Raw genomic sequence first — 27,707 nt, 5'->3', positions numbered from 1 at the left:
AACAAAGCATCAGTCTTTTCTCTTGCCTCCTCCTGCTTTCTTCCAAGTCAAAATCTGAGAACAGGACACCTTTCAGGAGTTGGCTCTTTAATTTAAAGTCCCAGTCTCGAAGTTCTAGCACCTTCATCAGACAAGCCTTCTATTCCCGTCAGCTGCAGGGGAAGTTGCTTAAGAGAAGGTATCCTCAGGAGCTTGGAGGGCTGCTCTGTTTCTAAAAGTGAATAGTTTGGGGGGGAGATGGTCTTCTGCCTCAGTGCTTTAGCATGTCTGTTTTCTCCACCTCTCTCATACCTCTGTAAGGATTTCTGGAGTCCAGTCTGGCTATGAGGAGCTCCCCCATTTTCCCCTACTTAAGCTCCCTGGGGCAACAGCTGCAATTCCAGTGGTGAGGTTTAGAAATGGGTTCCTCTTGCTTCATTTCCTGCTCTGGAGTTGGTTGATATCTTAATGGCTGTAAACTAGCATTAGGGAGGATAGCACACCAGGGAGCTGGACTGCTTCTAGAGGAAAAGTTTCTTCTTGCAGGCGGTAAAACAGGCTTGTGAGACGATCCCTGTGAGTTACAGAGGCGCCTTGGCTGAACTGGCAGTGAGTGGGGAAGATGAGAGTGGATCACAACAGCTTTCTGATATCCTAAAGGACACAAAATCTTTGCAGTGTTTACTCTGAAAAGATTCTCTCTGCCTTTCCAGAAGTGCACTGTTTACACGCAGGCAAACGCTGAGATTTTACAAGTGTACTTTTTGTGCTTTGGGCACAGCTGGCAGTGCTGATAGGAGGGCTTCTATTGTACAGACGCTTGCTGCTTAGAAAGTAGAAATTTGCTGAGAGTGGCACTGGAAGCCCAGCAACTCTCCCTTCAGTGAGGCAGGGAACTGCCGGCAGCGGCTGAGCTGTGCTCGGCAGTGCGCGTGTGCGTGCTCGCAGCAGGACCAGGGGTGCTGAGGTGCTGGTGCTGTTACTTGGAATATTTAAATTCTTTCAACTTTTTTTTTCCTTAGCAATACTTTCCAAATATAATTTTTTAAAAGAAAACCTGAATTATGCTATTTTGCAGATGCTTGAGAGCCTGTTTTCTTCCTTTTACCATGGGAGATCTGTTAACATCAGTGACTGCAGCTGCAAGTTGCTTGTCCAGGTGTAGCTTGTCTTTGCTTTTATGGGATCAAGGCTGTCATGGTTTTTTTTGACCTGATTCTCACAGGATTTCCTTTTGTTTGCTGCACCATTCTGTATGCCAGTTTCCCTGTATATGTTATGAGAACTGGCAGGATGGGCCTGATGCCAAGGGTAAGGGGCTAATACAAATACATTTATTTTTATTTTGGAAGCTCTTGCAATTCACACTTTGCTGGCAGGGCAGGTGTGGTGTCTCATAGAAGAATGCCTTTCTCATTATTTTGATTTCAGAGTGCTCTAACAGGGTCCATCTGCAGCCCCAGGCATGGGGCCAGGATTCATTCAGCAGCAAGAGATGGGGACAGAGATGGGGCTGGGGACATGGCAAGTGTGAGTGTGAGGTCTGTCCAGGATAGCAGCACTGCTGTGACATCCCTGGAGCAGGCTGAGAAGGTCCTGTTTCTATTTTCTAAGTGCCAATCCAGTGCTGTAGCCATTCTGCTGTGTTGCTTACTCAGCATTTTGTTTTAGGGTATGTTGAAGGTATGTTGCTGTAGCTGAACAATGCCTCCTTCGTGAGATCTGAGATGCCTGCCCTTGCAATATCTGTCTGTCTCATGTGTGCCGAGCTAGGGACAGAAGCGCTGACACAACAAGGGTCTTTCAGTGGGACATGGCAGCTTTCGCACCCAGGGCTGTGCAGTCTGAAGGCACAGTGTTTAGGCTGGAGAGACACTTAATGAGAGGTCGAGATGGTTATTTGCATTACTGATGAGATGATTAGTAGGCGGTGTTCGTGCCTCTCATTAGAGACCTGTGGAAGATTGGGATCAAACAGAAAGTAATGTGTGTAATTTATGAGGCCTTCTGCTTAAACCTTCATTCATACTCTCAGATGTTCCATGCTGGCAGTGGGGAAGAGAAGCTGGAAGATGCTACTTGTGTCCTGTGCTCTCAAATAAAAACAAAGGTGGCCATGGCGTGTCTTCTGCATAGGCTTAGATACTCCTCTGTGTTGTGGATCAGCAGTGTACTGCAGGGCCAGTGTATGAAGAGTGCAGGGGGATCTGATTTTTATATCCTCTAAATGTCTATTTAGAACTGAAGATTGGCTTTCTTTATGTAGAAATATCCGTATTTTTGTAGGTGAAATCAAAGGGCCAGGCTCTTTGGTCCAAAGTTGTTTATTCTTGGTATTTGTCACAAGCATAGCTGACTGAACTAATCAAATGGAAAATGCTTTTTCCCAAACCAGAAAACTTCCACAAAAAGAAATGCATTCCACCTATTTTTTTTTTACTTTAAAAGCAAAATACAAAAAGATCCCTCTTCTCTCCTTTTCTCACCCTCTTTCTTCTACATTTCTCTTAGTGGCAAAATGCAAAAAGTAAAAGACTGAAGAGGAAGGTTTGGATGGGCATTCACATATGTATGTGTGGAGGAAAAAAATCAAAATATATGGATGTTTCTGACTTAGCACAGATAAGCTAGTGAAAAATCAGTGATTCATGTAAGTGTACTTCTATGACAAATAAGTACTTAACAACTTGCAATAACTTTGCAAGTTATTCCACTTTGTATTCTGCTGGTATATAAACATAGGCTTAATTCTCCACTTATTTACCCTTTTATATCCTTTTCTGAGTTAGAGAATAGTTTCATTCATTTAAAAGTAGTCTGGGTATTGAATGGCCATGTCTGGTTAATTTTCTTCTAGCTCATTAGTTTTTTTTTTTCCGTTTGTTTGGTTTTTTGTTTGTTTGTTTTTGTTTTTGGTTTTTGTTTATTTTTTAATGTGGCAACGACAGGTGGTGGCAACTCCTAGCTCTGAAGTGTGCAGTGCTGTTCTTTGAGGGTCCTGATCTGCCTGCTGCTTGGCTGTCCCTGGATTACAGTTCAGGAGCCTCCCTTCTGCATTTGGTTCATGACACGTGTCTGAGCAAAAGCCAATGATGGCTTTCAGAGGGTCTGAAGTCATGGGTGTGATATGATGCATACTTTTGAGGTGTATCAGCTTCCCCCTTGTGTAAATCACATCAAGCAGGGTAAGGTGTAGATCCTGTTTTATTTCAGCACGGTTTGCTTATTCAGTGGAAAGGACGTGTGCAGTTGTCTAGGTGGATGAAACCATCTTTGAGTGTTTCAGTAATATCACATATGACAGAAATTCTTTGTGTGAAATATGTCTCTTCCAAAAGAGGAGAATCCTTAACAGTACTTTCAACACCTATTAGGAAATTGTGGGTTAAATAATTACTCTATTTCCACATTAATGTTTTCGTTTCTTACCACTTTTCCACTTGTGGCAAGATTTGCAGGTAAGAAGCTAAAAAAGTAATATAAGGGGGCAGTTGGTTTGTTTTCGGTTTTGTTTGTTTTACTTCTTTAGGTGTCTTGTCTGCATCTGACTCGTGGCAGGATTTTGTGACCTCCAATGGATCTCATCAGTGTTTTCCATTCAGGAGCCCCCAGGCAGGCAGAAAGCTACATGGCAGAGCACTGAAAACTCTGAACTGCTCAAAAGGAACGGCATCTTGCAGCAGCTGTTCCTCTTTCCTCCTGTGTTGGTGAACATTGAAGGGAGTTGTTTAAACCATGTGAGCTTTATTGCAAAAGGAAAGGAGAAAACAACATGAAACCTTCAATGTTTGGAGATAATTATGAAGAGGGCTGATCACTCCTATTCCTCCTCAGGACAATCCTGCATTTATTGCTGGCTTTATTCCAAGACATTTTTAAAGTTTTTGAAGTTCAGCTTCATCTGAAAATAGAACTGTGTTTTGGTTGTAGTATACCTAGGAAGTGGGAGTTAGTCTTGTGCATTAGGATACATATGTTCAGACTCTTTTGAGCTTGAATATTCTTGAAATATTCTCAAAGTGAAAACTAGGAGTCACCTAGGCACTAACTGAAGAAGAAAAGGTCTTAGGCCACAGAAGTCATAAACAAAAGAAATGCAAGTTGTAATTCTTCAGTGTTGCATGAAAGGAAACTGCTAAGTATGTTCCTTTGGTAAGCAAACTAGTTTGTGAACTGTTGTTGTTCTTTTTTTTTGTTTGTTTGTTTGTTTTTGTTTTGTTTTGTTTTTGTTTTTTTGGTTTTTTGTTTTTTGTTTTTTGTAAATGTCCCCACTTCGTCAGCTTCTGTTCAAAAATAGGTTTATGGCACCTTACCTTCTGCAACCAAAACTGCAGAGATTAGCTCAGTTGGTTTGATCCTGGTGCTAATAACACCAAGGTTGTAGGTTCAAGTTCAATCCCCATGTGGGCCATTCACTCTGATCTTTGTGGGTCCCTTCCAACTCAGAATTACTGGGTGATGTATTTGGTAGCTGGTATTCTGTATCAGAAGTACATAGTGTAAATAAATTTGATTAGACTAGTGCTCATACACTTTCTGTCAGTCTTTTGACTGTATTCTTCTGATTTTGTAAAGCACAAAACTCCAGGTATTCGCAAAATTTCTTCCTGTGAATGCTTTTCCTGTAAAAAAATGGTGCAAAGTATTTCTTCCTGTCAAAGGGAATGACTATTAGGTGTGCTGCACCTCCCAAATCCATACAGGTCTCTGTGCCACTTTAAAGGATGCATGCTGATGTTGTAGTTGTTCCTTCATCACAGTTCAAGGTTCCCTCTTTCACTATGCCTTGGCTGCAACTTAAAGGCCCACTTACAGATCTTAGCACTAGTAGAGGAAGGTAAATGTAGCATCCAACTGCCCTTGCCTCTTAAGAAAGGGTGCTCAGCATCTGGGAGTCACAAATACCATATTGCAACCTTTGCTCTCCTCAGGAAAGCTGAAGCAAATCAGAAGGAGCTAGAGAAGTGGGGTCCTATAATCCACACAGAGTCTACCTCCTAGGTCTTAGTGCAGTGGCTTTTTGAAAGCAATGAAAATAGATGGCCATGTGCCCAGTGCAAGAAATTATTCACTCCACTGTATTTATTTTTATAGTGAAATTGCATTTTCATATCTCCGTGAGAGAGACTGTAGCGGGATACAAAGTCAGTGAAGCATTTCTTTTTGTGGATATAGCAACTTTGACACAGATGTGGTGAAACTTGCTACTCTCTTCATGAAAACACATTGAGCTGGGAATACTGCTGTTTTGCATCCTCTCTAAGGAAATTTGGCAATACAGTTGTGGTGGATGGAGATTGTATTTTTTTACGCTCCAGATCGACATTGCTGTGCAAGAAAACATGGTTGAACAAGCATAGCTTTAGTGAAGTGTGACCGTGATTTCAGTGAAACATGGGATTCAGAACCACCTAGAAAATAAGAGTATTATTCAATTGAAATTTAATTTTACTTTTTAGTGACTCAGGAATGCTAACACTAAAGATTTGAGTCATGTTTCTTAAAGATGTTTTAACATGACTTTCAAAGTTATAGGTGCATTGAAATTAATAAGCATGTAAAAGCCTGAGAGTACAAAGTCTGTGCTTGTTAATTGGGCAGTTAGCGGCTTGGCCCACCTGCATTTTGTGTTTGCATGCAAAATAATTTGTATTAGCAGTAGAGCATTCCATGTGCATATAAAGTGTGTTACAACTAATCTACACGCAACCAAAGTAGGTCTGAGAAATGTAAGAGGCCATGTAGGTAAGACAGGCTACTTGCTAGAGCTCACTAGATTGTGTCTTGTCTTAAAAACAGAAGAGGGAAAAACAAGACAGGGGTGAGGTGGTGGGAACTGCGTGGTTGTTGCAGTTAGGATCCAGTCTGCTTCAAGTAAGGCAGCATGCTATTGATGTTAGAGAATTACACAGGGCTCTGTTTCAGCTGATCTCCAGAATGACTCAGTGTAAGAACCGAGGTCATGTGGATTATTTTTATAAGACCTATTGGACTAATTAGGCTATTTTATGTGGCATAGTGTTAGTTAAGCATGCCCAGAGATACTGGTAAGAATTCAGCCTTTAATTTTCTGCTGGAAGCAACTTCCCTTCAAGACTCAGAGATGTACAGCAGTTGTAACATATAAAACCCAAAGCATTATAGAAATTACGGGGGAAGGAAAAAAGCTGCATAAAGTAGAAGGGGAATTAATTATATGACAAGGGACACACTGAACAAGCAGATAGCTTAGTGTCGCAGGGAACAGATAGGTTGCACGAGTGTTTAGTGACTACTTTGAGTGTGTTCATGTTCTTATAGATATATATATCTAAAAGTTTGTGGCTGCTGTGATATGTGTAATGGCTTACTATGTAGTTGTTTGAACAAGGCAACAGAGAAAGGAAGATGTCAGACTCTTACTTCTTTTGCTCGTTACGAACACTGAGTTCGTGTTTCACCACCTCCAGACTCCAGATGTTGGTTGCATGTTATCTGTATTCTCCCTTGCTTCCTGCTTGCTCTCTGTCCCTACCCACCTCTGGCCCCTGCCCTGGCCTCCAGCTCCCATAGGGAGTCCAGTATCTTTTCTTCTGTTCCTTTCTCCATCCTCTTCATACCCTCCGTAATCTTCAGTAACACAGACATAAATCAGGCAGATTTTTAGTTCCCCATTAATTTTTGTAGCATATGTATGTTTGATTTTTTTTTTTTTAAATTTAAGAAATGTCTTTGTCCAGTGTTTGTTTCCAGATGGTGTAAATGGTGGGTGAAGACCTTAGAAAAAGAGTATTTCTACAAGGAAACTCTTAGCATAAACCTTGTCAAATTTTATGTGGCTGAAAAAAATTGTCTCTTGACCCATAGTTCCAGAGGGGTAATTTTACTGAGTTTCAGACTCAGTTTTTATATTGTAGAAAGTCTGTGTCCACTAAGGCAAGCCATCACCTCTCACATGCTGTTGACTGTCCAGAGGCAAATTTCAAATCTGGAGGTGTGTGTCCCTGTGCTAGTGGGCGGGTTCTGTCAGAATTGGGTCTTTGTACTGGCAGACCAGGGGGCAGTGTGATCAGATGAGCCAGGACGTGCAGTGGGGTGATTCCAGTGATATTTGACAATTGCAGGAAGACAGAGGACTACCTGACTTTTCACAAAGCCTGCTGGGCAAATGTGTTGAGCCAGCAAAAGGGTTTGAAGGAATCTTGTGTTTTGTGCCTGCGGATCTATAGATTGGTGTTGGGTGCTTTTATGTGACATGTTGGCCCTGTGCTGGCAAAGGTGACAGGGTGGCATTGGATGTTTCTTTGTTTTAGTACAGTGTTCAGTGTGGTGTTCTTCCTCTAGTTCAAGATTGACTTGCTTTTCTGGTTGAATTTTGATCCAGAAGAAGTAACCCCTGCTGTCAATGAACTATGGAGGCGGGGGGGGGGTACAATGTTGTATATAACATGTCCCAAGAATGTGATATCCCAGCTTAGCAGTGGTGGCCAGTCTTTTTCAGCAGTGCCTGGTGTTGGCACAGCGTAATTTACGCTGCCTGAATACCGTCTTAACTAACTTCTTGTTCTTTGGTACTCTTCAGTGCCAGCACAGACAAACATCACTGCATTTATCCTCTCCGAGGGCTGTTTTTACTCACTGCTTTTTTTCTTTCCTCACCCTTCCCCCCCACCCAGTGACACCTTCAGTAATGTTTCATTGCCATGCAAAACGAGGAAAGCACATTGTCAGCAGCCTACTTCAGGCAGAGAAATTTATATCTGTGAGAAGCATATGTGCAGAACAGCAATTACTCAGATCATCAATATTTATATAGCAGATAATAGTTGTCATGGACAAGATGAATATTGTCACAAGAGCAATAGCTGGGGGGGGAGGGATGCAAAATATAATTGTTAGATTCCTTTAAATGGGATAATTATTTAACTTTCAAGTGATTGGTGAACATAGTTTAGAGTCTGAATTAAATATCCAGTGGGAGTTCATCTGATTGTAGTAAGTAAAGGAAAAACCCCCTCCTGTCTACCCTCTTGTCACACGGTGAAAGCTACCTGGAATGTTGTCCTTTAGATGTGGCTTTAGCTGAAGGCAATGATGGGGCCCTCTGTGAATGAGGAATCATATAAAATAACAAAAAATTAATCAAGCAGCTTGTTTGGAAAATTAATTTTTGTTATGTCTGCCATGGACGGACACTTGTGGTTGAGATGGAGACATGATTGCATATGCTTTGATTTTAAAGGCATGCTCTGGTGTTTGGTGAAATGTGCCATCCTTAGGGCAGGTTTTTTACCACAACTTTCCAGCATCCTGCCTGCCAGCTAATGTGCCTCTGGCTGCCTTGGCGCTGCCTGACTGGACAAGCAGTCCAGTGAGTCCCTATCTGGCCTCCTGGCCGGAGGGACAGCCTGGGTTGTGGCTTCCTGTTTGCACAGGAGATGCAGCTCCTGATTTCTCCAAAGAGAATGCCTCCCCTCACCCACCCTTTTTAACCTTTTATATGGCAGCATGATAATTTAGAGAGCTTTCATTCACTAGCAAGAAAATCTGCTAGCTTGGTCTGGTTTTGAGACATATTAAAAACTAACTTCATGTGGGCTGTTTGCTACAGGCAATTTATTTGCTGGCTTTTTTTTTCTGCTTGTGAAATGCCTTTGAATAGCTCTAGTTTTTCTTTATACTCACTGACTCTTCAGATGCGACTTCAGATGGATATTTGAAACCCTGTACCCCCTGGCTTCTCTCAATGAGGAGGAATAGCGGATGGGAGGGTACAGCACTTGATGTTCAGTGTTTAGCTCACTTGGGTTGGCTGTCATTTGTAATCACACGGTTTTCAAAACACTAAAACAACACAGGAACATTTTCAGCAGAGTAGATCCACAAAAGACCTTAAGTACTACACTGTCAAGCCTCTGGGCATTGTATGCTATGGGATGCAGGTAACAAAGCTTCTTGTGCAATTCCAGGAGAAAAGTTGGCCCAGGAAAGCTGGCATCCCAAATCCTGAGACACACGAACTGGCTCCAAGGGAGATTGAAGAGGAGGACTTCTAAGCCGGCAGCCCTCTTTCTGTTCCAGGAGAACCTGCTGAACTGCTCCTTTGTATTCCTTTCTGGAGTTAGGTGCCTTCTGCTGAGCTGCAAGCAGTGGTGGAAGAGCTAGCGGTTACTCTCTCTGATACTCAGCCCAAAGGAAGCTAAGACTGAACTCCCGCCTTTGTCTAGCAGCATTTGATCTTGGATCTTTTTATCTTCATAGTTAAAACCATTAGACTGCCTGGATTTTAGCCTTTTTCCAAATGAATTTTTAATACAAAATAATTAAACATTCATTGGATCAGGGACGGAAACTTGCCTTCCCCTCACACTTGCTTTTCCCTTTCTGACCTGGATATTGAATTATGCACTTCTAAGTGGAATGGGGTTAGGAGGAAGCATTAGTGGAGCTCTGCTGAACTGCTGAAATTCCTGGTACTTAAAACTTTCATCTGGAGAAGGGAAAAGAATATTATAATTTAGTCAGATTCACCCTTAGTGGAAGTAAGTTTTCTTCTGCCATGAGCATACCCAGGTTCATGTGTGGGTTCACCAAGTCTGCCACTGGCATGTGGCTTGGGGAGGTCCTGACGCTGTTGCACGCAGATTAATTTGGACAGAAGGCTTGTTTTGAAGCTAAATTTAGGCCAGTTTAGATCTTGCTATTGCCAGTAAAGGTGAGATGTCCATTAACAGCAGTATTAATAGTTCAGATGCTTGTTCCAGTGCATAACTAATAGAGGTGCTTTCTAAATTGCAGATCACAGACCCAGTATTGCATCTATGTGTGTTTAAACTTTTTCTTAAGTAGTACCCCCTAATTTTTTTACTGATAGTGGTGTTATCTTGGCTCAGAATTTAGGCTTGTGATCAACAGGTTTACTTTCTTAGTTATCTTCTCCAGAACTCTCTCAAGGCAGCTGCTGTTGAGACTCTGTAGGAGGACTACCTGCAAAAGTTGTAATTTAAACATTATCTTCAGCATAAGGTTCTGCCTTGAGGGAAGGTAAGCACTAGCTAGCTCTTGGAGAGATTGGAGCAGTTCTCAAGTCAGCCCTGTGATGGACACATGCTTGCACATTCATTGCTTCTCCAGGTGTATTGCTGCTCAGAATAGTGTCTTTTTTTTTTTTTCCCTCTTTTTGGCGTAAGGAAAAGAAAACAAGGGACCATTGAAGAGAGAAGGTTATCAGCACTCCTGATATTCTAGTTATTGAATTGTGTTGAAATAATGAGTTTGTTCATCAGGCTAGGTTGTTTGTATCTAATTCTTTGAATATTTTTTTTTTTTCATTACAGCAACTTGCACAGGGATCTGGAGATGATGAAAAGGATTGCTTTCCCCTCATGTTTAATGAGATACTTTTTGTGTTTTGGCTGTCTTGTCCCATTGCTAAGCCCTGCCATATTTATATTCTAATTTCAGGACAAGGTGTTGGCAGCATCCAGGAGCCATGAGCCCGTCTAACTCCATTTCACTTCAGTGTCAAGCAGTGGGGTACCACCATGAAGACTATACCTCAAGGTCTTTTTGTCATGGTGGTGCAAACTAGCTAAAGCCTTGAGGGGTGTTGGTGAATAAGGGTTTAAAGATCCAATCCTGTGTAGTGGAATTCTTTTAAACTGAAAATGGGAAGAATTGCATGGCAAAGGATGAAGTAAGGGATATATTGCTACAGTGCCTCAGGAATGTTCTTGCAGCAGAAAAATCCCTCCTCCGTAGCTTCTGAGTGGAAAAAGGGTGAAGCTATTTACCTCTTCAGTTGGTTTTACAGCTGGTTTGAAGATTCGCCCTGTATTGCCTTCTGGAAGAGTTTTTCTGCACCCTAATTTTGTTAAAGTTCATTGGTTTATTTTATGGAGAGAGTAAAACCCCAAAACGAATCTCCTTTCACTGAAAAATGGAATTGAAGGGTTAGATTTTGGAATGCTAGCAACATCTCCCATGGGAACTGTAATTAGCATACTTTATTTTCTCATTTGTCCCTCGGGGCTTGGCTTTATGGCTGACTTCCATCTCCTCTTTTCAATGTTTAGTTACCACTGTGGTTATGGGAGATGCAGTCTAGCTGGGAAGCCCAATCCCTACGGGAGGTTGAGAACATGGGTCTTCATCGTGTATGAAAGTACCTCGAGCTGGCATAAGCAGCATTTCACAGTTCTGAAAATGGGCTGCCAATTTTCCAGTATTTAGTAGAAAGGCAACACTTCCCTTAGTACAGGTGACATAGCTGTTAATTTCATATAATTCATAAGGTTGAATGAAACCCTGATTGAATGAAACCCTAAATTTTCATGAAAACTTACTTATCTCTGTTTTAAATCAGCATCTTGGCTTAATTTGTGAGCACAAAATACCATTTTTAGGGGCTTGTCCCGCTGTAGTAAAGTGTGATTCTAGGATACTGGTGTTCCTTCTAAGTTCAAAGTATAGCAAGTAGGAGATGTGATTTGATTTGCCTCAGGAGACCTCTCATTTGGCATAAATATTTCTGAAGTGTGAAATGGAGATATACTGGAAGCAGGAATAAAATACTCTTCAGACTTCAGATTCTCTTCTTGAAATAGAAATCAACAGGAATGGTGGAATTTTGTTAATTGATCAGACTGATAACGTAGTCAAGTCTGTGGAGTAGGAAATGTGTCAGTGTATGAAGTTTAAGGATACCTAGAAAGACAGAAGCTGGTCAGCAATAGCGAGTCAATGAGAACTCAGTGAAGTTGTTTTACTTCTAAGTTTGCTGTTAATAAACTGAGCTATTTTTACAGGGACTGTTTACAACTGCTACTGTTACGGTTGGCTAATTAGCAACATCCTTTGGAAAAAAAACCCCTGACCCTCCTGAAAGTCTTCAAGCATACAGAAATGCTTTTTTAATTCTCTCGATTTCACCATGTCTTCTACCTTTCATCTTGTGATCTCTTGCAAGCTGCCACTCTCCATGTTTGTGCAACTTCTACAGAAAACACAAGTAATAGTAGTTGAAAGGGAATTTTAAAATAGATTATGAAATCTAGGGCATGTCAGGATGATTTTCAGGTGGTCTTAAAAATCCAGCTTTTGAAAGCTTTTGCTGAATATTTGATATCTGGCCTTCCTCCTCTTTATCTAAAGGTCAGGAAGATTGAAGCTTTCCCCTCAGACAGTGCATGTCACATATGTTGGCATGTGGGAATTACCCAGGTCTGCTTGAGGAATGACCTGTTTTCCATTGGAAGGATCCTTGGGCAAGTGTGGCCCAGATCTGCACTTGAGAACAGTTATTGAGAAAGAGTCTTCATCCAGCTCAGAGGAACTGCGTCATATGGAGGGATAAGTAGCAGAAGGAAATGCTGGCAGAACTGGACCCAAGCTGGTTTTCACAGCTGTCCTGATTTACAGTCTATGTCTCTTGTGATGCAGCCACATCCCGGACACAAGAAGGTGTCAGAAGAAGCTACAGGGCTCCTCATGGTTTCACCTTGGTAATGAGTTATTTGAAGAAAAGTTAAATTCTGTGCCACATTTGCTTTCTTCCTTAATTCCTTCTGATTGGAGTCAGTGTGACCCAAAAATAAGTGGCTGTGTTTGGTGAGTGGCAGTGGAAACATGACCCCACACGTACAGAACAGCTCTTGGAGGAGCTACAGCAAAAAAACCGTCATATTTTGAGGAACCTGACTAATTTTTTTCCAGTGTTACAGGGTTACATTCCTGTGCTACTCCTTCCTCTGCTGGTTGAAACTCCCTTATGTGGTCCATAGGAGAAACTCTTATCTTCTGTGTTAATGGGTGGTTATGAAATGAGAACAAAAAAATTTAAGATCATACACTAGCAATTCTAAGAAAGTGATAAGAATTTACTACTTTGTCTTTTAGTAAGAGTATAATAGTGTTGCTTTTTCAAGTGAAGAGAGACACAGAGGTAGCTGTAACCTGTACCCATACATTTTTGAATGAGGATATAATGCTGAGTTAGAATCTTTCACTTCGCTTCTTTAAAGGTCTCTCTTTCTAGCACTCATGTTTGTTTCTTTTGTGTCATTTTAAACAATATACAGTAGCATTTTTCCGTCAGCAAAGGCCTGTGCATTTCAGTGACCTTTACTGCTTTCTTTAGAGGGATTATGCAATCAACATAAGGGAATGAAAATATTCAGTGGTTTTTTGTGTGTTTTTTTTTTTTCTTAAAAGAGGTCTATATTCTTATGGTTGTACAACTGACATTTAAGCACCTGCGTTTTGCACCTGCACTCTTTTATTTTTGAGGAGCCTGAAAGTCTGCTTGCAAAATCTGAGCTCATTTGCGAAAATCAAGCTAAAAAAAGAATATAGGTGGATAGAACTATCATGTTTAAAACAAGAAGCTCGTGTTCTAATGTTTCCTCTTTGGTCCTCCACCTCCATTAAATATATGATATTTTCTTTTAAATTTAAATTCAGAACTTACAAAGGGATTGACCCTTTTCATGCCTATTGACTAGTCAGTGCCAAAGAATTTTGCATGCCTTTCTGAACCTGTTTGCAATGCACTTGCCTACATTTTGCTGCCTGGGAACCGTAAAGCTCCTGAGAGTCCACAATAAGTCCGGTCTCCTTTACAGAGAGAGGTTACTGGTTAGAGATGGCTGTTTATTGTACCGAACAGCAAGGAGGGTACAGAAGCCTCATCACCCCTTAGTTCTGCTTCCCAATCAGCTGGGTGGGATATCAAGGAGAGCGTCCATGCATCTGTTCAGGGACATCTATGGAAACAGAAGATCTGAATAAGTTCTTACAGCAACAATTGCGTAACTTGCTAAATTGGAAATAGTTCTGATGCCTCATGATAATCACCAGACATTTACATGCTTCATTGCTGCTCAGCGTTAAGATTGGTGTGGGTTACAGTTATGCTTCATGACTTCTTTTTCCTCGGGTGGATATTTTATGAACCAAATCCCCATTGGGATAGCAGCTAGGAAGGCAGAATAAGCAAGAACAGTTGCCCTGTTCTTTCCCTGCCATCAGCCCATCTTTGTGTATTAAAAGATACTTGCTCTAAAATCACGTTTTGAACAAACTTGTGCAGCACCCATAGTACATAAACGTGGAGCTGGATTGTGCCTCTTCCAGTGGGTGATGTTAGTGAACCTTTAAGACAAAAGGTGTTTATTCCTTGTGAGAAAATGGGTTTGGAATTCTAGATACAGAAGAATTTCCTAAACACAGTGGATATCGTGGCATTGATTGTGGGCCCTGTTCTGCAAGAAGGGCAACATTACTTTGGTTTTATTTGTTTCTCATATCCACAGATATGACCTTGAAGTTTTCCAGTTTTGTGTCTATTTATATTTGGGGTCAATTGTGGGGGAGGGGGACAGGGAAATGCCAGTGATCCACTGACATATACAGGAGAGGAAAGGAAATTACTTTCTGACAGATCTTTTCTGCTATTTCCACATGAGCAGATGGATCCCACGGTACAGGTTTGCCTTTAAGGAGAGTTTAAGCAGGAAATACTTTGCTTTTTGCAAGAGGGCTGGTTACTTTCCATATTTGTATAGCTTTTAGGTAATTCATAAAGACTTCTGATAAAAATGCAGACTTTTTTTTCCTGCTATTGTATGACCTTCAGTGTTTTTAAACTCTGAATTTTTCCAGGAGAGAACAATGTGGGAGTTGCGTCTTTGTCAACTGAACCAATTAATTACCTCTGTAAATGTTGACTGCTATGCTTGGTAGCTAGAGTTGGACAAAACAACTGACTTCCACAGTTTTTCTTTAAAGTTTCATTTTGTAAGAGAATGGCACAATCTTTTCTAGGTTTAAGGATACCTCCTCCTATCTCTCCCAAGTTGCACAGTGTTTTAAATTGTTTTAGACTGAAGGATTAGGGGGTTTCCAGCAAGAGCAAAACAAGCTATTACTCTTACATTTGGATGAGAGATGCAAAGGCCAGGTGGGCCACAGCTTTTAGATGGATTTATTTCTTTTGGCTGATGAAACTTCTAGACAGAGGGTTTACTGACAGTGTTTGGAAGAAGTGGCAGTTTGACTGACTTTGATATGGGAGGAGCGTAAGTGTTGGAGCAAGGCAGGGGGCTCAAAGGAGGTTGGGAGTCTTCGCTGTGCCTCAAGAAACCATCTTCTTAACCGTGCAGGTGAGCACTGTAGCTGTTATGTATGTGCAGGGCATAGCTAAAAATAAACAGAAGAGAAACTGGTTTCCTAATCGTTGGGGAGTACTTTTAGTTGGTTGTGCTGTCTTAAAGCAATAAAAGCCAGCATTATTTCAGCTATATCCCGTGTTTGGAGGAGTGTAGAAGAGTGGAGGCTAAATAAGACACTGCCACCTCTCCATGCACAAGGTGGGAAAGCAACTCTACCTGCCCAGTGAGAGCTCTCCCCGCAGTCAGGGAGGGAGTAATGAGCTCAGTGCTTTGGGTGTGCTGGTACCCTTTCTTGCTTCTAGAAATGACTCCACAAGGTGCACCTCAGCTTGCTGATACATCTCATCCATTACCAAGGGAGAAGCTGGGACTGGTAGTGTTTGTCCCTGCTTTTTGGGAGGGAGGGGGGGGATGGAGACATCCTAAGCCAAACCAAACCTTCTGGAGGGTGCTAAATTGGTAGTGGAACAGCCAAGCAGAACTGGCTTTCTTGGTCTTGTGAGCCCTGGTGCTTAATGGTTTATATTCTGGAGTGCCACCTGCTGGCACTTACTCTTTTAGCTCTCTTTATTCTAGAGGCAGCTGCTCCAGAAGATGAGAGCTCTGAGCAAAGAATGTGAATGTTAGTAATAAGAATAAGGATACTAATTATTTGTATTGGTCTTTACATTATTTTTTTTAATTGTCGTGGCACTTAAGGATCTTGTTTATTGGCAAAGACCACACTCTGGCAGGTGTTCTGCAAACTTGGCATGAAAGAAACTGGCAGAGGCTTCACTGCTTAAAAAATACAGAGCACAGTGTGAAGGAGTGGTTTGAAAAATAGAAAATGATTTTTCCAATCCATGCTGTTATTTGGCAAAATATTAAGCAATTTTTTATTTATGTCTTGCTTTAGTAAAATGTTTAGATCATGTCTGTGGTTGGAGGAAAAACCCCCAAAGCAGCAGTCATTACAGTGAAAGACACCTGACAGTGAAGGTACTTAAGCAAAAGTTAGGAAAACACTGACTCAACTCTAAAAAGTAACAGTTATGTCAGTAAACTAAATAATTCTGAAAACCTTTTGGCTGGAAAGCAAGGGATGTTGTAGTTTGTGGCACAATGTAAATCTGGATCCAGAGCTGAACATTTTTTTTTATCCTAGTCAAGAATTTGTTTCGGCAGTAGAAAAGAGGCAATTTTTGCTTCTGTTTTGTAACATTGATTTTCTGTCTGTGTGTCAAATCCCCAGTGGCCGTAAGTCAGTGTGGTTGTTTTGGCATTGGTTTGGTTGTGTGCACTGAAGTTTCAGGTGTTCAGTGTGGCACTGTAAAACTGTACACAGCTATAATACTACAACAGAAAGAGCGCAACTGAGTGGAATCTGGTCCCATCCTGCATAGATGCATAAAGCTGTGTGTATGCACACCATGTCTTCTAGATAATCTCTTTCAGTGCAACGCCTTCTAGAACGACAATGCAGACTTTTTGCAATTTCTGCTTTCTTTGAGCAGTCCCTGAGGCACCTCTTTGGTTCTTAACTGCTGTTCTGTGTGATGTTGCATGGAACGGAATCACAGAATTGTTCAGGTTGTAAGAGGCCTTTAAGATCATCAAGTCCAACCAATAACTCAGCACTGCCATGTTCACTGCTAAACCATGTCCCTTCTTGCCAGATTGACATGTCTTTTAAATACCTCCAGTGACTCCACCACTTCCCTGGGCAGCTTCTTCCAATGCTTGACAACCCTTTTTGTGAACAAATTTTTTCTAACATCTAATCTAAACCTTCTCTGGTGCAACTTGAGGCCGTTTCCTTTTGTCCTGTCAGTTGTTACTTGGGAGACTGACCCCCACCTTGCTACAGCCTCCTTTCAGGTAGTTGTAGAGAGCGATACAGTCTCCCCTGAGCCTCCTTTTCGCCAGGCTAAACAATCCCAAGTCCCTGAGCCACTCTTCATCAGATTTGTGCTCCAGACTCTTCACCAGCCCTGTTGCCCTTCTCTGGACATGCTCTAGCACATCAACGTTCTACTTGTAATGAGGAGCCCAGAACTGAACACAGGTTTCAAGATGGAAATAAGTGGTGAGGCTTGTCTGATATAAGTCTTGAAAAGTAACTAATGATTTTGGGATGTGCTCTAGGGAACACTGGGATTAGTGTGACTTTTTTTTTTTTTTTTCAAGAAATCCCTAAACCACCTGCCCTTTCAGTGTAAGATCCTTTAGAGCCTTAGCAAGAAACACCTGTAAAAACCAGCAGTCCTATTGGCCACATAGTCCTCTTCAGCTTTTGGTCACATCATGAAATGTAACTTATCAGTTGAAAACTGTCTCTTGTTGTTTGGTTTTGTTTTTGTTTTTGATGTAAGCCAACAACCAAAAAAAGCTGAGTATCAGTCTTTGAAAATATGCTTCTATGAAACTACAGGTGATAGAGTATGTTTATTTGATTTGCTTTCATTAGACTAGGTGTATTGCTAGACTTAAGCGTTCCACATTCAGCAGTAGAGCAAATATAAGAGATACTTCTGGCTCGCTCACTCAGTGGCTGATCACATCAGAAGAAAAATTACTCCAGAGTCAGTACAAAAAGCTTTTGTTTGCCCTTTGCGTTGCCTTTTTATAAATTTATTCTTCTGAAAGAAAACAGTCAAATTGAAATGAAAGTTGAAATGAGCTGACATTTTAATGGAAATTTCCACTTTTGCCTAAGGAGAAAGTATTTGCTTAATTTGATCAAAAACTTCCAGTGAATGAATGAATTTGTTCACCTCAAAACTTCATTTTTTTAGTTAGCTCTAACTCTCAGCAGAAATCATGACACTGGCTTACAAATCAGAGACTGAAGTTTAAGGGTCCTACCTGACTGGGATTTGGGGCTTCTGAAGTTCATAATTTCAGGATTTTCTTCAGAAAAGTGGTGCTAGCAGCCTTCTTTTTACTGAGTAATGAATTGATTGTCCATAATCCCGTGAGCCTAAAACTCACTGTGGCCATAGACTGTTGGGATTGTGATGAAAGTTTCAGCATTAGCAATATTATGCTAGTTACCTTGACTAAGTTTGTTGTGCTGCTGCATTGAAAGGACTGCAGAATTAGGCACAAAAATTAAGAGGTAAAGCAGTTTGCTTCATTTTGATTGTTTTGCTCTAACACAGTCCTTTCCAAGTATTTGCACTCCTTCACACAGCAGAAATGCTGTAAGCTCTTAGTGAAGTGCTGCCAAATGGTTGGTATTTTCACACCAGGGTATTTCAAAAGCCGCCAGACTTTGACTGGCAGAAGTATGATGGGTGACGTCTGACACAAACTTTGAAACTCACTGTAAAGAATGAAACTCAGCTTCACAAAGCTTGGCAGGTCTGATAAACTTCTTGCAGCTACAGAAGGTGAGTGTCTCTTGAAGTTGAATACTATCTCTGTGAAGAAGAGCAACAGTAGATTTCATATAATGGGGGCAAGAATAGTTTATCTTCCTCTGCCTGAGCATTTGAGCAGCTGATTGCCAGTGCCCATTGCAGCATGGCTGCCATAGCAGAGAGGCTAGCAGCTCTTCAGCTTTGAGCTCAGTGTCCCAGAGCTGTAATTTATCTCAGCTCACCAAGAGAGGGTTGTGGTAGTGCTAACCTGAGTTATGATCGTCACCCTTGAGAACACTGCTTTGCTTAGCTGCAAGACTACTTCTGTCCGCAAACAGTGCTGCTTCATATGAGAGAGAAACCAGTGCAAATCCCCTCACTCTGTTCTAGGCTTTGTTCTAGGGTTCTATCCATAGTAGTCTTCTTGTTTCTGTCGTGGCCATGCCCATGAGCATGGAGAGACCAGAGAGCCTGTCCTGGTATAAGTTTGTTTGCCTCACCACTAATCTGAAGTTTTACCTTGTAGTACTGGGGCTTTGAGTGACAACGTGGAGCTGGTTGGGATAGCTGGTGTGAAACCAGTTTGTTCAGTTGCGGCTCTTCTGGGAAGGATGGGCTGTGTTTCCTCAGGTCACATGTTTCCAGGGTGGTGTAGGGGAAGCAAAGGTGTCAGCACATGGAGATTACCTTGATCTGCCTGCAGGTGCTGGCGTCGGGTTCTATATTGGTTGAGATGATGGATAGTGTGCTAAATATGTGAATGTGCAACTGACCTCAAGAGCCTGTGTCATCCTATTAGCTTCAGCTGCTAATGTTGGGTCATGCACTTCGTAACTTGTCTGAACTGGAGCTTATGGAGTGTTTATAGTCACAGGTAGAAACATGTGGTTTGGAAAAGTATTGGAAGAAATTATTTATCTGGTATAGCCTGCTAAATCTCTTCGGAGGATTTTACTGGTGTAAAGACAGAGAGATAAATCATGAAATAGGAAATCATCAATATGTATGCAGTTCAGGCGTGATCTAACTCTGCTTGTGATCCATACTTGCCGTGAGAATTGGACTGTTCCCAAAATTCGGGAAGTGAGGGTGGTATTAATATTACTAGCTGACAGAATTTTACAGGGTGAATGATTAGTTTCCAATAAGAAAGGAGCTTTTGGATCAGTTCCAGTTCCTTTTGGTGTAGTCTGCAAACCAAAATGACCAGAGCTGTGACCTGGAGTAGCTGTAGTGCTTATCAGATGAAGATCATGATTTGTCTGCATTACGAAATGACATAGGTATTGACCTTGAGGAGGCATATTGGCTATCTTCCACTCTCTTGTGAAGATAAACTCTTGGAAATGGTGGTTCTGCATTAGCACAGCTGTTACACATTCTTTCTTGATAAACACAGGGCTTTACTCCTTTGTACTGGCCCACTTTGCAGTTTTCAGGACAAAGGTAAAAAGATGAAAAAAGCTCCCCCTGCCCTTCTAATCTCCTTCAGACTTTATTCTCCAGACTTATTATGATCTATGAAAGAATTTCCCTACTTATTGTTGTGTGCCTTGTAATATAATATTTTCTGGTTTCTTAGTCCCATCTATCTCAGTGTAAAAGGATGTAAAACTTTGATTCCCGTAGGTCTGTTGTGCTTTTTTCCCCCATTTTTTCTGAAGGAAAAAAAGAAACAACCCCTTCCCACACCCCAAGAAAACAAAGCGCAGACCATCCCAGCCCTTGAAAGCAGCCGTGTGAAGGTAACTGTTCAGTGATGTGGGTGGCACAGTCATGTCCTCAAGAAGCTGCGCTGAGCGCAGAGAGCGCAAAACATGTTAAGCAGGTGGGGGGTGTAAGAAGTGGGAGAACAGAGCAGTCGCAGCAATTAAAACTCATTTGAAGGACTTTTGTTTCCTGAGGTAAGTGTGAAATTGAGTTTTTAGGTTTTGCATTGTATAGGCAGTATCTGAATGTGTGAGTATTGATTCCTTTCCATGCTGTTTGGGCCCATAGGCAGGTAGATTTTGTCCTAGTTTTACCTAAACCCACTCAATGACCTCAGAGAGCAGTAGCACTCTCTCCTCTAATTATAGACTAGTGTCTTAATAGACTAATTCAAGCTGTTCCCCACTCAATCACCCACTGACCTGTATCAGTGAGAAAAGTCTGCATTTGAGTTTTATTTAAAATTAATTTTTTTTGGATGGTGTATTTTGTTAGTCTAATACCAGATCCTCAGGGGAGGGAGGGAAGAATCTTTTAATTAAGTTTCTATTTAGGTATCAGGCAAGTTCTATCAGAGACAGATGAAGCATAAAGCTCTAATGGGAGAGCAAAATTTGTAATTTAAGTGATCAGGTGCTTCATACCCCTCTCAGCATTTTGAGGGCCACAGAATTTTGTCATGTTGCTATAAATTAAAATCACTTAGAAAGATGATATGTTGCATTGAAAAGCTGTTACTGAGCATGAGTTTAGCACCTCTAGCTCCTCTGGTAATTGTGGGAATTTGGCCTTAATTACTTGAATTGTGACCTTACTTTAAGTTAGGGAAGCATCTTCTAAATCTCTCTTTGCTAATTACCTAACCACTTGTCCCTTATGTTCTAGTCATAAATAACTACTAGTTCTTTTATTCAGGGGCAAGAGGTAGAATTTTTTTCACGCCAACCCTTCCACCCCCATTCCTCTTGATGTCCTCTTGATGTCCGTTTGAATGGCAAATGGATCTCTGACTCGGTAGTGGAAAAAGATGGCTTTTAATTCCTCTCACCATGGGGTTTAGGAATGAGTCAGGCATAATTAAGAGCAGGGAACAAAACTGGAGAAGTGCTAATGACCCTGCAAGTCTTATGCTCAGAGTGGGCTATAGCATATAGGATGCTTTGAATACTGGAGATTTTATTTATTTGCAAATTGTGAGGAACCTTTTAATATCCTGTGCTGGGCGGATTTTAGATTTGGGATGTCTTAGGACCACAGTCAGGTCTCTCATCCCATTCCTTCATGCAAGAAGAGACATGATAGAACTTAAAAGATAGCAGGAGGGGTGAGGAGTACCTTCACAATCCTTCTAGCAGGACAGAGCTGCATCTGGGAGTCCCACCTACTCTGCTAGGCTGGAGGGAGTCTGGGAGATTTTGGGAACCATATTTCTGGGGCAGTTTGACAAGTGATGTTGTCAAAAATGTGCAGACATGTTGGAGTTGGGCTGGTAAGGAGCAGGTCATGCTCCCACCTGTTCCAGGATGACCTGCCCTGAGAGCTGCTGACAGGCTGGATGGGCTGGAAAGCTGTTTGCTTTCTGTCTCTGTGTATCTGAAATAAGCATATTTCTGAGGAATATTTTAATTTCAAATAGTGTTTTTCATTGGTAAAGCATGTTATGTGAAACTATCTGATGAGCATAGCTGGACTGTTTTGCCTCAGCATTAAGAAACGTTTGCTGATCTGGCATATTGCAGGTGATTAGTAGTGTTTGCTGTTGGAACAAAGTGCAGCTTATCCTGGTCGTATTTGACCAAAATAAGGTCTTTGTAAGGCAGGGAATGTGGACATGTCAAAGTTTGCAGATAAAAGGAGAGGGCAGTGCAGCTGGTGATCTGAGATGGAACAAGGAGCAGCATGTGAGTCTCTCTCTATTATCTCTAAACGCCAAAGGTTGGTGTTTTCAGCTGATCTGTTTTTGCTCTAAAGCTATAAACTTCTACATCTACATTCCTGTAGGTGACCTTTCTACCTCTGTCTCCTATTGCTGGGGCTGGCTGATGACAATTTCTAGGGTAAATGCTGGGGAATGATACCTTGCAACTAGGCTCCTTTTTTGTGATCCACCACTGATTGCTCAGCTGCCAAAGAGGCAGGACAATGGATGTCCTGTTTGATGTGTGCTGTTGAGATCATCCAGAGCAGATTCTCTCTCCATCAGCTTGGATTCCCTGGTGCTGGTAGGCTCATATATTTTAGTTTCACTCAGCTTTACTTTTTGTGGCTTAATGCACCTGGGGACTGTGTACCTGATGCTCATCTTGGCAAGGACTGGACTAAAGCTAAAGGAGTAGTGACAGCTTGCACTGGCAGGGGCTTTGACTAAATTAAAACACTTTTGTTCTGCAAGATTTCTGTGCAATTGTGAATAATTAAATGTAAAACATTGTGGATGTAGGCTGCCTGGCTTTAGAGGAAGATTCCTAGAAAATAGGTAATTCTGGAGAAGAATGGATTTACTTTGTCTTATTTTTATGTCCTTCAAAATGCATATAGTTTCTGGATCACGGGCTCTCATGTTTTTCACGATCTGTGGAAAAGTTGATACGTTCAATGACAGCCCCCGAAAAATCTCAGGTGTAACATGGGGATGCTGCCAGCTGAAGGAGATGGAGAGAAACCAGTGGATTTCTGAGCTTTATTGCAGAAAAGAAATCTGTCACCTTTACCCTGTGGCTCATGAGGTGAAAAGTGGAGCTGTGATGAAGTTGTCCAGGGACTTTGAGGCAGTCTAGGTGGTACTTGCTTGACCTTGGACCAATTGCTTCATCTTTCAGCACTTCTTTTCTTAGGTGATGAAAGAATATAATGATGATAATACTTCTCTCTTAACAAGGGTGTTGTGATGAATAAATTAATTAATCGTCGTGCTGTTCTCAGTTACTATGGTAATTAGTGCTACAGAACAGCCTAAAAATAAATAGGATCATTTAGTGAAGGATATTCAGGGGAAATCAGGTAGTCTGCCCTGGGCATTTGCAGTAGCCCTGGAGTGTTTTACCCAAACAAGAATTTGTGAAAAACATTCACGGATGCTGAATTACTGTAGAAAAAATGCTTCCAAATATTAAATAAGTTCCTTCCTCTTCATTTGAAGTGACTCTAGCACACATTTCCTTCCATATCTATGAACAGATGATTCTTGCAATTAGTTCCCCTATTGAGAACAGCTCTCCCTCCTACCCCATCTCCTTTACAGCCTAAGGGCACCTGAAATGAATGAATCTTTCTTCATCATAAATCATACATACTCAGTAATACTGTCAAAGAATTCTTAATGTGTTTGGGGAGTTTACGTAACAAACCTTCCTTGAGAAAGGTGAAGTATCGTCAATGCAGTGCCTTGCTGGGAAGTCTGTTATAACCTTGGTGTACAGCAAGGAGATCACACCTAAATCCGTGCATAAGTCTGCAAAGTTTTTGAGGCTTTCCCTCAGTGATCAGTTAACTACATCAGCATGCCCTGAAGCCAGTCTTTCAAAGTATGATACGATGTTTAGTCTTCTGTGAATTGTATAGATTCCACAGGCATCATTAAAGTATATTTTTGGGGCTTTCAACTTAATATAATTTTGGGCCCTAGTAAGTTAGAAAGTATGTGTGAAGATAGTTCGGAGTCTTTCAGTGAAGGCAGCACCCCTTCAAGGCTGTGGTTTCCATTGCTTAATATCACTGGAGCTGTCCTTACATAGAAAAAGTATCATGTCTCTAGGCAAAGATTTGCCATTAATGACTCTCTTCTCTGACTTTTTGTACAGCTTCTGTCATGGATGTCCAATGTCTTTCTTTGCTCTGGGTTCCAAAAATAGCAGTCTTTTCTGACCTGACCAGTTGGCGACCAGTTTATAGTTAGGGTTTGTGCAGAGCAAACCTGCGCTTTCTTCCTCTTCACTGTCGCACCTACAGCAACCTTCATCTGTTCACCTCCCGCAGCAGCTCCTTACATTGTGCTGGGAAGCTACAAAGAGCAAGAGCAACAAATGCGCCTTCTGCTTCTTGAGGATTAAGGAGCAGAATGCCTTGGCTTTCTTGGTCTCCTCCTTATCCCATCAAAGAGAACTTGGGGCACATCCATGGCCTCCAGCAAGGTACTGACAGAACAGATATCATGACTGACGAACAGCTGAAGTATTAGTTTTATTCTCCAGAGCTTTACTGCTCTTGAGTCATGCTATAATTTCTCAAATCTTAAAATCTCGTGGAGGACAGCCCGAATCTGCAGGGGGGACCTTTGTGCCATGCTCTCGAGCACTTGGCTTTACTTTGACCGTCTGCTTCAGGTGTCATCAGCTTTGCAGGTTCCTCCCCGTGTCTCTGTAACTGCTTGTGAATTTCTCGCCTTGCTTGCCAGTGGCAACCTTATGGATATTGGGCAGATGCACAGCAAGGGAAAAAGGGTGTGTGGGAAGCAGAGAGGTCTCCTGATGCTTCTTTTCATGGTTTGTCTCTTCTTACTTCCTTTGCTTCAGCTGCACCTTTCTGACACATGAGTTTTGGAACCTGTGGGTTTTCATATTCAGTTAGTTTTCAGTTGTGTTACTAGGTAAATCTCAGCCCTGAAGAGCTTCCAGTTGCTGTCAGGTTTGTGCCAGGCAGGGTCACTACTTGCAGCTGCAGTTGCTTCTGTCTGTGTGTGTGGTTTCACTGTCGTATTACCCAGCCCCCACTTCCACATGTATGCCCTTATCCACACATCCATACATCCTGTCTCTTTTGCAGAGACCTACAGATATCCCTGACTATATTTTCTACTTCCCCCCACCTCTGTTTTCCTGTCAACGGTCCCCCTTCCCACCTTGGGTGTCACTGTGTGAAGAGAGCAAATAATGACGCAACAGTGGGTTTAGCTGATGGTTGACGTCAGCGGTGCCCTCGTGCAACTTGGCTGCCTCTTGGTCTTCGTGCTTGAAGCAGAGAGAAGAGTTCAGTCTGAGTAAGCTGTGAGCGAGGTGTTCACTTGTGACAACTCAGTACCTTCAGCTGGTGTGAGGGTGCACTGAACACAAACCAGAGAGTTCAGTCCCCTGTCCAAGAGGAGATTTGCTCCTCTTGGCATAATTATTAAAGTGAAGTGGTAGAAGAGTACTGAGAGAGCTTCCATGGCTTTTTCCTTCCTAACTACTTGTGGCAAAATTTATCAAATAGATATTAATGCAGTTTGATTCTGACTGTAGATAGTGGCTTGACTTACTTCTATGTTCAAACTGAGCTGAAGCAGAATGCAAGAGAATTGTGGAACTTTCAGTATGGTTGGAAATAAAGTTATATTGTGCCTGTGAAGCTACATGTCCAATCTTTGAACAAAGCACTGTCAGCAAAGGCCAAGGGGTTAGATGGCTGTGGCTACTTTTTAACTTGTCTTTAGTCATGTTCTGAAGGATTCATCCTAATCTCCCTGCTTAGTGGTTGTTACTATTGACCTGGCACAGTACATTTCTGATTATTATTTGAGACATTTTGGAAAAGTTTGAACAATTTATGTCATGTAGGTGGTGAGCTCTATACCTTTTATCTCCACTCTTTTCCTTTTTCTTCCTGTTTGTTGCACTAATGCTTTAAAATATTGACCTTGTGGAGAAATGCTTCTTAGCATTGCTTAGCATTCAGACCAGCTTAGATCTTGTTAAGATGGGTTTTCTTCTTTTTTCTTAGGGCACTGTTTACCTGGAAGTGGCTTGTGTTTTATTCTTCAGTTCCAAATGCTTCATCTTGTTCTCTCCTAGCACTAATCTTCTGCTGGAAGGATGTCACTGGGACAGGGATGAGTGATGTGGTCAGAAAAATTATCTTGATCCCAATCACAGTTCACATAAATAGAAACTGTTTTACCATTGTTAGTGAAGTGGGATGGTTGTAGGTGATGGCTAAATGAGGTCAGAGAACTTCGATAGTCTGTTCACTGACATCCGAAATGTGGAGGGCAGAAATTCTGTGCGGGGATACTGATTTACATCTGCAGAAGGAGTACCTCCACTCTTTCTTTGGGCATAATAGTCACAGGACAAGGGGGAAAGGTTTTAAACTGAAAGAGAATAGGTGTAGATTAGAATTAGGAAAAAAAATTTTAATGTGATGGTGGTGAGGCACTGGAACAGATTGCCCAGAGATGTTGTGAATGCCCCATCCCTGGAAGTGTTCAAGGCCAGGCTGGATGGAGCTCTGACAGCCTGGTCTAGTGGAAGGTATTCCTGCCCGCAGCAGGGGGTTTGGAACTAGATGATCCTTTAGATCCTTTCTAACCCAGGTGATTTTATGATAAGCCTAATTTCTAAATTTCTAGGCATTGAGGCTTTTTCTCATAATAATACTTCAGTGTTGTTACACCTAGATTTTTTAAAAATAGATATGCACATACAGCAGGAGGAGTTGTCTTGTAATGTCTGAGCTCAACTTTGACTTGGACAGTGCATAACTGTGAAGATTTTGTATGGATACTTCTGTCCAAAATATAAACCTCCTGGGTTGCTTGTGACTGCAAATTAGATCTGATGGTTTCTATGGTTCCTTCCTGAGTTCTTATATCTGACCTATATCTCTTAATGTTTGGGTGTTGTGTGGGTTTTTGTTTGTTTGTTTGTTTGTTTGTTTGTTTGTTTGTTTTTTTGTTTGTGGTTTTTTTCTTTTTGTTTTGTTTTTTGTTTTTTCAGCTGGGAGTTGCCCAGCATCGTGGATAGCTCTCTTCCATTTTTCTTTCTCAGCTGCATGCTAGTCTGTTAGTGTGTCTGCCCCTTTCTGACAGTCCTCCTTTGTGTGTGCCTGTACCATAGGGCTATGGAGATAGTAACGGGGAATAGAATAAAGAAGATAAAACTTCTCCTCATTTTCTTCCACTTTCCCTTGGTACCTGCACACAGGCAGCAGAGGTGTACTCCCTTCTGCAACAGTGTTCAGCACCCCCTACATGTGGCATGTCTGTTAAATGCCTTGTGTGGTACAGTGATGCTGCAGACCAGGTGCTGCTGGACCCATGCTGGCTTCATGCTGGTAGGGGTCTCTCCTAATGGTGACCTCTGAGCCACGTTGAGGCAGAGCATCCTAGAAGTGCTTGTTTGCGTGTTTGGCGTGTGGTGTTTCCACCTTCAGCTCTTATATGTGTTTCAGAAGCTCCTGCCTTTGTAACTGCAACCCCTGCTCCCCCTTAAGTCAGAATTGTCAATGAGTGTTTGTTGAAGCATCTTGTGAGCCAAAAATCCACTGCTGTTACGAAATCAGCAGCAGCACTAGTTCTGCCAGTGTTAGTGATATCAGTCGTTAGCATCTGAAGAGATGGCGTGTATTTTGTTTTCCCTATTCAAATACTGGTAACTTCCAGAAGCAGGATATGGGACAGTGTGGTCTCCAGAGTGCTGTCCTGCATGGCAAACTGCACATCTGTGCCTGCCTTCTCGTTTTGAACGACATTATTTGTTTTACTGACATAACCCATCGATTAGTATGTTGCAACCTAGTTGCTGTGATTTGGGGAGAAGAGCAAGACATTACT

At 41.8% G+C, this 27,707-nt stretch overlaps 1 protein-coding gene across 9 annotated transcripts in view; it reads left to right on the top strand.

Annotated features, from left to right (window-relative positions):
- Positions 1–27,707, top strand: part of RNF152 (ring finger protein 152) — a 46,429-nt gene that overhangs the window by 13,024 nt on the left and 5,698 nt on the right. Inside the window, exons 1-2 of one of the 9 annotated variants that reach the window (XR_003572338.1) lie at positions 3,544–3,716; positions 7,083–7,152. The exons of 3 other annotated variants lie outside the window; for them this stretch is intronic. The gene's annotated coding sequence lies outside the window, so the exon portion shown is untranslated. 5 more of the 9 variants (XM_027893569.1, XM_027893568.1, XM_027893566.1 and 2 more) reach the window with 5 other exon arrangements.

Source organism: Empidonax traillii, unplaced genomic scaffold (assembly GCF_003031625.1).
Source record: "Empidonax traillii isolate 1590-97213 ecotype Southwest subspecies unplaced genomic scaffold, ASM303162v1 scaffold396:size1303734, whole genome shotgun sequence".
NCBI lineage: Eukaryota > Metazoa > Chordata > Aves > Passeriformes > Tyrannidae > Empidonax > Empidonax traillii.
This window is presented reverse-complemented; position numbering and strand designations above follow the sequence as displayed.